Source organism: Carcharhinus amblyrhynchos, chromosome 3, assembly GCF_965287045.1.
Source record: "Carcharhinus amblyrhynchos chromosome 3, sCarAmb.v2.hapA, whole genome shotgun sequence".
Classification (NCBI taxonomy): domain Eukaryota; kingdom Metazoa; phylum Chordata; class Chondrichthyes; order Carcharhiniformes; family Carcharhinidae; genus Carcharhinus; species Carcharhinus amblyrhynchos.
In genome coordinates this window covers 60,869,763-60,881,603 of record NC_137326.1, presented here as the reverse complement: position 1 = coordinate 60,881,603, position 11,841 = coordinate 60,869,763, and the positions used below count along the sequence as shown (strand labels likewise).

The 11,841-nt window shown below is 42.9% G+C and overlaps 1 protein-coding gene across 2 annotated transcripts in view; it reads left to right on the top strand.

Moving 5' to 3' along the window:
* The first annotated feature begins 10,854 nt into the window (after positions 1 to 10,854).
* The window catches only part of LOC145340124 (metabotropic glutamate receptor 2-like), a 65,706-nt gene continuing 64,719 nt past the window's right edge, over positions 10,855 to 11,841 (top strand). For both annotated transcript variants that reach the window (XM_080184561.1, XM_080184554.1), the window contains exon 1: positions 10,855 to 11,596. The gene's annotated coding sequence lies outside the window, so the exon portion shown is untranslated. The remainder of the gene's footprint in view (positions 11,597 to 11,841) is intronic.

Here is an 11,841-nt window from a genome sequence, read left to right as displayed (position 1 = left end):
GGGAATGTGGTTCCTCAGTTGGAAGGGCTTCCACCCCTTCAGCATGTAGATAGTGTGTGATGACAGAATGAACATTGTGCAGGAATATGCATGGCACCCAGGGAGTATACATGACAACTATATCCTCTGGAGTTCTGGCATCCCCGACCTCTTCGAGGGCCAGTCCAAGCTGCCAGGATAAGACAAGAGCTAACCATTGAGGACAAATACGCAGGCTGGAGACTTGTTACAGTGAGGCCCACGCTGCTGCCCAGTCCATCATCAAGCAGAGAATCCAGCTCTTGAAGATACGGTTCTGCTGACTGGATCGCTCTGGCGGGGCGCTCCATGATGTGTGCTCCAGAGCCTGACTCAGCAACGAGGAGACCTCCCAGAGGAGGAGGAGGAGGAGGAGCATCACCCACCAGATGTGGAAGAAGAGGCTGATGAGGAGCTGGAGGATGGAGGACAGGAGGAACTGGTGAGGATCCAGCAGGAAAGTGTGGTGTGTAAAATACTCATCGCAACAAAGTCCACCCAATAGCTTCCCTGCAGTCCGGCAGCAGCTACCCGCGCCCACACACCATAGTCCAGGAGCCATTAGCCCCCATCCAACAACCTCACTAGCCTACCCAACTACCCCCTGACCCCACTCACCCAACCCAACCCCCAACTCAAGCATTTCAGCATTAGCCCTGCGAGCCAAGGCTAAATTGTTTAGGTCCATAGCCAGGATGGGCTGCATCTCCAGAATGCCTAAAGAGCCCCAACCATGGCCAGCTATGTCTCCAGAATGCTTCTGACACCCTCGGCCTTTGCTTGCTGTGTTTTCGCCACGGCCCCTGTGTCTCCAGGATGGCCTACACCCTGTCACCCAAGGGGAGAATCTCCTGATGCAGGCTTTCCATTGCAGACATCAGCTTAGCAGTGTTGACCTGTGTACCACTCTGTGCTGGCACCACCTCCTGCAGCAGACATCTGTTGGTCTCCTACAAACATCCCTGATGTTGCTGCCTAGTTGCTGACAACATCTCCACCGTTTCCCGGATCTGCTGATGCATCTCCAGCAGCTTCAGGATGGCCAATCCCAGTGGCCTGACACCTGGCTTGGGGCCAAGTGAATCCTTGCCTCTGGCAGACTTTCACATGCCTGAGGCCTCGGACGTTCCTGCCTCCTCCTAATGCACATCAATGGCTGTGTCATGTGCAGCAGTGACTCAGAAGCCTCTCTGCTTAGCTGTCTCACTGTGGTGATAGTCTCTGTATTGGTGGACTGTGTGGTGGATGCCTATGTCAAGCGACTGGTGCTGCCCTCAGAGGATTACTCAGGCCCTCCCTCTGGAGTGTCATCTGAACTGTCACTGACCGTCTCAGCAGGAGAAGTGGACGGGGGGAGGGGGGGTTGGCGATTTCCAAGTGGCCTGGGGTATCAGGGTCATCTCCACTAACAGATGATGTAAGGTTCAATGCAAGGGGGGACAAGTGGCTGGGCAGCACACCACTGTTATAATCAGGTCAGAAACTACAAAGTGTTTTATGAAACCTGCCTGGACCATAAGTTTTGCACTTTGAATTTGACTAGGGTAAACATGATACGTTTCATTTCAGGTATGACTCAAATGACCCATTAGGGAGCCTTTATCGAACAAAGTTTATTTAAAAATATAGTAATACACATAGTAAGAAATAGTAAGACCTTTATAAATAACAGACAAAAACAAAACAACCACATAATGTATAACCTTTAACAAATAGATCTAAAATGTTCCAATCAAACACAAACTTCCCATAGACAAAAGTACCCTTCCCCCACCCTGTTCATGTGATACTGGAATTGAGTCCTTTGGTTGGAGAATTGAAAATCCTGACTTCTCAGCCTTGAAACTTCTAGCAGCTCTCTGAAAGTACTCAGAACAGTTTGAAGTCAGAGCAGCTTCCCAGAACACCAGGGAGAGACTCTGGTCAAGTCACTAATAGCAGACGTTTTACTCCAGGAAGTCAAGAAGCCTTGCTTTCAGTGAACCAGCAGAAGTTCCAAAACCAGGGAGAGAGAGAAATCCTTCTTTTCAGTGTGATGTCCCTTCTAAAACTAATACATCTGCCAGCCAAAGCAGGAAATGAAACATTAGATTCACTAGAAAGAAAAAAAACTGTCCAATAAACACAACCTACAATGCAGGGTCATAGAAGATCCAAGAGTAAAAATAAGCAACCCTACTTAAGCCACTGACAGAGCAATATAAAGACTTCTAGCAGATGGCCTGGCAGCGATGAAACTAAAACAGATTATAGCTACAGAGAACATGATTTATTTTTAAATTTCTTAAAGATACACTAACTCCACACCTCCCCCCTTAAGAAAAAAATGAACCATCAACATTCAAAAATAGTTTCATTTTTCAAACTCTTTCAGTTTCACATTATTAGTACTCTACAATAAATATACATGCACTTTACAAAATCAAAACATGCAGAGCAGTAATATAATTCATTTCAGTCCTGTCTTCCACCATCAAACATTCCTTCTTCCTGTATCACATTCGCAGCAAACTGCTTCCTCTCCAATATTTTCCTTTAGCACTTAAATTGCATTGATTCCAAAGCCAACCTCAGTTTATCGTTGCAATGATAAATTAGCTCTGGTAATGTCCTCTGAGAATTAGGCAGGATCAACAAGATAACACATTGCATGTGGGTAGTCAGCGCCATTCAGAAAGGTCATTTTACCTCTGTCCCTTTTCTTGTTCATTGGCCTTAGCTACTCCTCTGCCGAGTAATTTGACTCCTTTGTTTGCTCTTGATCTGCACCACCATTTTCTGTAGACTCTTTGCCAAGGACACACAACAGACTGTCTTCCTTGGTGTCAGAACCCATTTTGACCCATTTTGGGATGGTTCCAGTGATCGCTGTAGCAAAAACCACAATAATGTATTTGAATACCAGCTATGTACAGTGCTGTTTCACTGGATATCCACATCTCTACACACTGTACTGAATCATTATGCCACCAGTTCATTTTAGATGATAGTATTATTTTAGCAGTCAGATCCCATGTTGTTGTCTTTTCCTTTGATCCACAGTACAATAGTTCCACTCCTCAATCTCCTTTTTGAGATCATACATGCTTGTTGTTTCATCCACACTTTTCTTTGCATAGATGACAGGCTATCTTTGATAGGCCTGTGCTTTGTGTTCAGGGAAGTTGAACAACTCTCCTGAGTTCCATGTTCCAAAACAGATACTTCTGGCATCTATTTCCGTACCTGCTCACTTTCTTTGTTCACATTATTGTCCATTAACTGGTTCTTCTCCACCTCCACCAGTTTTATGTGATTGATCAAGACTTCTGGCTGCTGCATCTCAGACTGAATAAATATCAACTTTTGCATCTGAACATGTGAGGCATGGTGGCACAGTGGTTAGTACTGCTGCCTCACAGCATCAGGGACCTGTGTTCAATTCTGGCCTTGAGTAACTGACTGTGTGGAGTTTGCACATTCTCCCCTTGTATGCATGAATTTCCTTCAGGTGCTCCGGTTTCCTCCCACAGTCTAAAGATGTGCAAGTTAGGTTGATTGGCCATGCTAAATTACCCCTTAGTGTCAGGGTACTAGCTAGGGGAAATACATGGGGTTATGGGGATAGGGCCTGGGTTGGATTGTGTCAGTGCAGACCCAATGTGCCAAATGGCTTCCTTCTATACTGTATGATTCTATGGATTCCATGATTCTAACCTCAAAAGGTCATGTTTGCAAGGATGTTGTTTAACTGGACCAGCACTTTCTATATCATGTATAACCATTCCAGTGCTTGCCAACTTACTCCCACATATTTGTCCATGTGATGTTAGTAACTCTTTCAGGTCAGTTTGATTTTCCTCTGAAAGGTAAGTCAGTAATTTATCCCAATTTTTAATAATGTCCTCATAGTCCAATTTAAGTTGAGGAACGTCACATTCGGAGTCACCTGATTTGGTTCTTTACTCTGAGTTATAACCAGCAAACATCCTTCTCCTGTTCTCCTTCTCTATCAAAATACTTCTAAGCATATTCACATGGCACACTCTGTGAGTTTCCCTTCTATTTGGAGTTTTTATCAAATAATTCACCTCTCAATTTTCTTTCAGTTTGATAAGGCCCACTAAACCTTGCTTTTAAAGGTTCACCTGCCACTGATAGCAGTACTAAGATTTTCTCCCCACCAGCAGAACTATAAAGTTTTGATTTCTTATCCGCTTCCTGTTTCATCACATGCTGTGCCACTTTTAAATGTTGTCTAGCCAATTCATCTGCTCTATTCAATCTTTCCCTAAAATTTGACACATTGTCCAATAATGTATTCTCAGAACGCTCACTCACCAATTTCCCCTTAATCAATTAAAGGGTCCCCTTATCTCATGATCAAAAATCAATTCAAATGGACTGAATTTAGTTGACTCATTAGGTGTATCCCTAATTGGAAAGAGTATAAATGGAATTCCTTTATCCTAATGCTCTGGATAATCTTAACAATAAGTCCTCAACATTGTCTTCAATGTTTGATGCTACCGTTCTAACGCTCTCTGCGATTCTGGTTGGTAAATAGTTGATTTAATTTGTTTTATTCCTAAGCTATCCATAACATCCTTGAATAACTTTGATGTAAAACTTGGTCCTTGATCTGATTGTATTTCTGTGGGTAGTCCATATCTAGTAAAAAATTGAAGTAACCCTTCTATACACTTTTTAGCTGTAATATTGTGTAATGGAATGACTTCTGGAAATCTAGAAGACATATCCATCATGGTCAATAGATACTGACTCCCCCTTTTTATTCTCAGGAGGAATCCTACACAATCAATTAAGACCCTTGTAAATGGTTTCTCAGATTCTGGCATGGGTATTAAGGGTGCTGGTTTTATCATCACTTGAGGTTTCCCTATTACTTGACATGTGTGACATGACTGACAAAATTTAACTACATCTTATGCAGTCCAGGCCAATAATAATGATTTTGCACTTTAGCTTGAGCTCTCTCTACTCCCAAAAGACCTCATCTGGTACCTCACGTGCTTCTCGCAACGCCTCCTTTCTATTCCCTACTGGCAATACCACTTAATGAGCTTCTGCCTACTTTTCATCTGCCTGAATATGTAAAGGTCTTCATTTCCTCATTAAGACCTAATTTTTAAGGTAATAACATTCTGGTATACACTCAGATTCCTCTTTGATGTATGCTTTCTGATACAACTTTCTGTTGTAACTCTGCCAACTTTCAGGAACTAAAAATATCCACCTCATCCTCCACTTGTTTTTGTTCTTTTCCAATCATCTGATCAAAAATCGTTTCTGATAATTGAACTTCAATTTTCTTACCTTCACTCTTTGATTTCTCCTCTTGTCTTAACCTGTGACTTCATGACCTTGTTATTACACAATCAGGAAAAATCCCAGGATAGGCATCCTTCAACAGCTCAGTTATTTGATTCTCCGCTGGTTTTTCAACCACAGTAGGCATGACTTCCACCTGCCATCCAGCTGTATCATTACCCAAGATAAACTGTACTCCTGGACAAGACAATTTCTCTATTACTCCTCTTCATCAATCTTCACTGGACTCTCCAACCTCACCTTACATAATGGAAGACTTCTTCTCCCCCTGAATTCTACATATCACTAACTTTTCTGGCAATACTCCTTCCAAACTACATAACTTTTCATCTCTTACCATCAAAGATTGACTTGTTTCTGTATTGCTTAAAATTTTAACTTCCTTAATACTCCTCCTGGCATATATGAATAAACTTTACCCACACAAGTAAATTCTTTAAAGAGATCTGGCACCTTCTTATCAATCAACCCCTGACCCGACATTCTTTTGCACCTCTTTTGTCTCCTTATCACTTTAACAAATTGTGCTGGCTTATCCTGTTTTACCACATAAGTTTTCCCAGTGCCTTTCTTAAACCACCAACACTGCGACTTTACATGGCCTAATTTATTACAGTCAAAACATCTGAGGCTTTTCATTTTTCTTTCACCCTCCTGTATTTCCTCTTTAACCTGAGGTACACTGTTTTTATTATGTCACAAAATCTCCTTTACCTTTACCACCTGAGGATTTCTCTTTTCCCCAGTTCCCATCTCTTACTGAAACTGATGTCAGAAACCAAACTTTGATTCATAAGCTAATTTATAATCATCTGCCATTTCTGCTGCTAACCTGATAGTTTTAACCCTTTGCTCTTGCACATCAGTTCTGACTACATCAGGAAACCAATTTTTAAACTCTTCCAAAATAACCATTTCTCTAAGAGCCTCATATATCTGGTCTATTTTCAAAGCCCTTATCCACCTATCAAAATTACTCTGTCTGATCCTTTCACGTTTGACCAGGTTCTTTCTTTCGATTTCTAAACCACTGTCTGTATGCTTCTGGCATTAGTTCATATGGACTTAAGATAGATTTTTTCACCTCATCATATTTCCCAGATACCTCCTCAGATGGTGATGCAAACACCTCACTAGCTCTACCTACCAACTTTGTTTGAATCAATAGAATAGAATAGAATCTCTACAGTGCAGAAGGAGGCCATTCAATCCATTGAGCCTGCAATTCCACCCAGGCCTTATTCCTGTAAACCAAGTATTTACCCTTGCTAATCCCCCATACACTAAGGGGCAATTTCACATGGCCAATCCACCTAACCTGCTCATCTTTGGACTGTAAGACAAAACCAGAGCACCCGGAGAAAATCCACGCAAACAAGGGGAGAATGTGCAAACTCCACATTGACAGTGGTCCGAGCCAGGAATTGATTCCCGGTCCCTGGTGCTCTGAGACAGTAGTGTTAACCACAATGCCACCATGCCGCCCCTACCGACACGGTCCGTGACCATTCCATTTGTTTAGCCACTTTCTCAAATGAAATTAAAAAGGCTTCTACATCCTTCTCATCAAACCTTAGCAATGCTTGGACATATTTAAATGTATCCCATCAAGCCTTTGATTATGAAGCTCTTGCTCCTCTTCATTTTCCTCATCACTATATTCAATCTGTACTTTTCCCTTTACCTCCACAAATTTAAACAGACATTCACTTTTTATTGCCAGTTTCTGAAGATCACATTCTCTTTCTCTTTTTCTTCTGCTAGCACTATCCTTTCCTTTTCTTTTTCCCTTACCCACAGTTCAAGCAGTTTAATTTATTGTGCTTTTTGTTCCTCTCCTTCTTTGGCTTTCACCACTCTCTCCCTCTTTCCTTTATTTTGAATTCAAGCTGCTTTAATTTATTTTCATGCTCAAGCTGTTTCATTTATAATTGAATTCTAGCCATTTCCAATGCCTGTATTTCTGGCAATTTTAAATGCTGAGCTTTGCCACAATTATCTCCTCTTTCTTCACAGTGTCAGGTAATGTCAGCAGCAACATTTTTGCCAATTCCAGAAGCTTTATTTTAGCCATCTTTTGTAAACCACTTTACTTGGACTTCCTCCACCCCCAGGAACTTCTTAGCCTCTGAAAGAGCCATTATTCCCCAAGGCACTCCCTATTTAAACCTGAATACAATATCTGAAAAGAAAGCACAAATATGCTCATCACTCACTGTCTTTGAGTTCAATAATCCCAAATCAATCAAGAAATATAGATTTTAATCTTACAAGAGAGCCCCCAGTTGTTATAATTCAACTCCAAACTGTCTTATGAAGTTCGCCTAGAGCATAAGTTTTGCATTTTGAATTTGGCTGGGGTACACTTGATATGTTTCACTTCAGATATGATTCAAATGACCCACTGGGGAGCTTTTATCAAACAAAGCTTATTTAAGAATTTAGTTAACATGTATAATAAGAAAATTATCGATAACTTTTATCAATTACAGACAAAAACAAAACAACCATGATGATATATAACCCTTAACAAAAATATCTAAAATGTTCCAACAAACACAAACTTCCCATAGACAAAAAAACTCTTTCCATAGGTTTAACACAGCAAAGACTAATGTTCACCTGATACTGGAACTGAGTCCTTTGATTGGAGAATTGAAAATCCTGAATTCTCAGCCTTGTAACTTCCAGAAGCCCTCTGGACACACTTAGAACAGTTTGAAGTCCCAGAACAGCTTTCCAGAACACCAGGGAGAGACTCTGGTCAAGTCACCAACAGTAGATGTTCTACTCCAGGAAGGCAAGAAGGCTTACTTTAAGAAAACCAGCAGAATTTCCAAAACCAAGACAGAGAAACACTTCTTTTCAGCTCGATGTCCCTTCTAAAGCTCAAAACTGCTGCCAGCCAAAACAGAAAATGAAACCTTACATTCACTTGGAAGGAAAAAACTGTCCAAAACATATGTCCTTTCTCCTTACAATGCAAAGTCATAAAAGAGTAAAAATAAACAGCCCCATTTAAACCACTGATGGAGCAATAAAAAGATTTCCAGCAGCAATGAAATCAAAACAGCTTATAGCTGCAGAGAACATGATTTACAAAAAACATTTTTAAAAGGTATACTAATATCACAGCACTTATTTCCTGATTCCTGATATTTGGGACATTTTGTGTGATTCATTGGGTGGAATTTTTTCCAAAAAGATTCTAAGTGTTAATTAGGTGAGAAAATGTGATGTTTTCTCTTTTTTTCAGCAAGCTGAATTTCATTATGTGCAATGCAGAGGCCATCAGGACATGATAGGTAACAATACTTCTTCCATGATTTTCCTTGATGTGGAGATGTTAGTGTTGGACTGGGGTGGATATTGTAAGAAGTCTCACAACACCAGGTTAAAGTCCAACAGGTTTATTTGGAATCATGAGCTTTCAGAGCACTGCTTTCTCATCAGGTGACTCACCTGATGAAGGACCAGTGCTCTGAAAGCTCATCAATCCAAATAAACCCTGTTAGACTTTAACCTAGTGTTGTGACACCTCTTACTATGATTCCTTGTGCCCCACAAGGTTATGTTCTCAACCCCCTTCTATACTCCTTATATACCTATGACTGTGTGGCCAAATTCCCCTCCAACTCGATTTTCAAGTTTGCTGATGACACTACTGTTCTGGGTTCAGATCTTAAACAATGATTAGACAGAATAGAGGAAAGAGTATGGGTAGGATTTTATGGCCTTGCTTATCCCAAAACCATAAAATTCCTCCCAAAGTCAACGGACGTTTCCGTGGTCCAACCCTCACCCGCTCTGATTGCTGTGGTAGGTGGGATGGTAAAATTCTGGCATAGAGAATCTGGTGAATTGGTGCGACGATAATCTCTCACTCAATATCAGTAAAATGAAAGAGGTAGTTATCAACTTCAGCAAGCATAGTGGAGGACATGCCCCTGGTCTACATCCATGGTGATGAAGTGAAAATGGTCAAGAGGTTCATGTTTCTATGTGTCCAGATCACCAACAACCTGTCCTCCACACTGACATTATAGTTAAGAAAGCCCATCAATGCCTCTACTTTCTCAGGAGGCTGAGGAAATTTGGCATGTCCACTATGACTCTCACCACTTGTTACAGATGCACGTAGGAGGCATCCTTTCCGGATGTATCACAGCTTGGTTTGGTTCCTGCTCTGACCAACACTGCAAGAAACAACAAAGGGTTGTGAACATAGGCCGGTCCATCATGCAAACCAACTTCACACCCACTGCCTCCATCTACACTTGCTGGGGCGGCACAGTGGCACAGTGGTTAGCACTGTTGACTCACAGCGCCAGAAAGCCAGGTTTGATACCCAGCTTGGGTCACTATCTGTGTGGACTTTGCACGTTCTCCCCATGTCTGCATGGGTTTCCTTTGGGTGCTCTGGTTTCCTCCCACAATCCAAAAGATGTGCTGCTTAGGGGCATTAGCCATGCTAAATTCTCCCTCAGTGTACCTGAACAATTGCTGGAGTGTGGCGACTCAGGGGTTTTCACAGTAACTTCATTGCAGTATTAATATAAGCCTACTTGTGACGCTAATAAAAAGACATTTTAGCTGTGCTGCCTTGGAAAAGCAGCCAGCATAATCAAGGACCCCAGGCACCTAGGACATTCTCTCTTCCACCTTCTTCCGTCAGGAAACAAATACCCTAAAGTCTGAGATCACATACCAACCAACTCAAGAACAGCTTCTTCCCAGCTGTCATCTGACCACCCGACTTGTGAGAAACAATACCTTTCACTGCATCTCGATACGTGTGACAAAATAAATCAAATCGAATCAAACATCAGGAATCAGACAAAAGTATCCTAAATATCAGAAGTCAAATAAAACTATCCCAAACATCAGGAACTGAGCAATTTGCTGTTCCGAAACATTAGAAATTATTCTGTGAAAAACACTACGTCACAGGAGTTCCCAAGTATCAGGAGTTGTCAGTCACCACTGCACAGAATGAGACCATTTGGCCCATCAACTGAGTGCTGATTCTCTCTGGAGGCAGCCTGTCAGTGCCATTCAATGTTCCCTCACTCTGTCCCTGATACTGGCTTTTGTGTGTGTGTGTGTGTGTGTGTGTGAATTTAACCTGTGAGCTTTGGTGTGAAGGATGCTCTCTCTCCCTCTTAGTATTCTCATTTTGAGTTCTCAGTGTGTGTGTGTGTGAGAGGATCAGCACTGTCAGAGCAAGCATCTCTGTCAGAAAATGGGCTCTGTCCGGACTCCACTCTCTCATCCCCGGGCAGCAGAAGGACATTCTCTGGAGTCTGGTTAGAAAAGTGGCGGCTTGAAGAATGCAACACATTTAAGTGAAGCAGGAATGTGCTTCAAGGGGACAAGGTTCCACGGGGGAAGGGGGGTGGGGGGGTGGGTTGCTTAAGATGCAGAGAGAGGAGGAACTGGGGGGAGGTGCTGGCTGTTTCAAGTTATTCCAACATCTCAGAGGCTGAGCAAAGCGATGGAGTGAAGACCTGTTACAACCTGCACTGGGAAGAAGAGTGACAGACATAGAGAGAGAGAGAGAGAAACAGACAGACAGGGAGAGAGAGAGACAGGGGGAGAGAGACAGACAGACAGACTGACAGGAAGAGAGAGACTGACAGGGAGAGAGAGAGATAGACAGACAGGAAGAAAGAGACAGAGAGTGACAGAGTGAGAGAGACAGAGACAGACAGGGAGAAAGAGAAAGGCAGCGAGACTGACAGGGAGAGAGAGAACGAGAGAGAAACAGAGAGACAGGGACAGAGACAGAAAGAATAGAGAGAGAGGCAGAGAGGCAAGGAGAGAAACAGACAGACAGTAAGACAGATAGAGGGAGACAGACGGAGAGAAAGAGAGATTGAGAGACAGCAGAGAGAGACAGAGCTACAGAAAGAAAGATTGAGAGGGACAGAGAAAGACAGAGTGTGAGAGATACACAGTGAGAGGGATAGAGACAGAGAAAGAGTGAGAGACAGAGAGTGAGAGAGAAAGACGAAGAGTTAGAGGGAGAGTGAGAGAGACAGAGAGTTAGAGGGAGAGACACAGACACAGAGACGAAGGAGGGAGCCGCTAGCTCTCCAGTGTCAGGGGCGATGATGGAGAAGGGAGTCTCTGTAGGGATGGAGCAGACGGAGCGCTGAGAAGGAACAGGTCCACATTCCTGATGGTGGATGGCAGCGCGGGAAGATGCGGGGACACTGGCCGCTCTCAGCCCCAGCCGGATTACAGGGTAAGAACCAAGTCTCTCTTCACACTTTGCTGCCAGTGTGAGTTGGGTTTGACAGCCTGGATTCTCAGTCCGGGTACATGTGAGTGAAGCTCTTACTCCGGGAGTTAGGATGTGGCAAGCTCTCGCTGCTGAACTTATCCGGGATTACTCCTGGACTCCAGCTTCTGTCTGGAAACCCGCTTCACATTGTTAGAAAGCTGCCCGCTGTGTTGAGGGTGCTGGCGTTTCTCAGCCAGGGAGCAGGT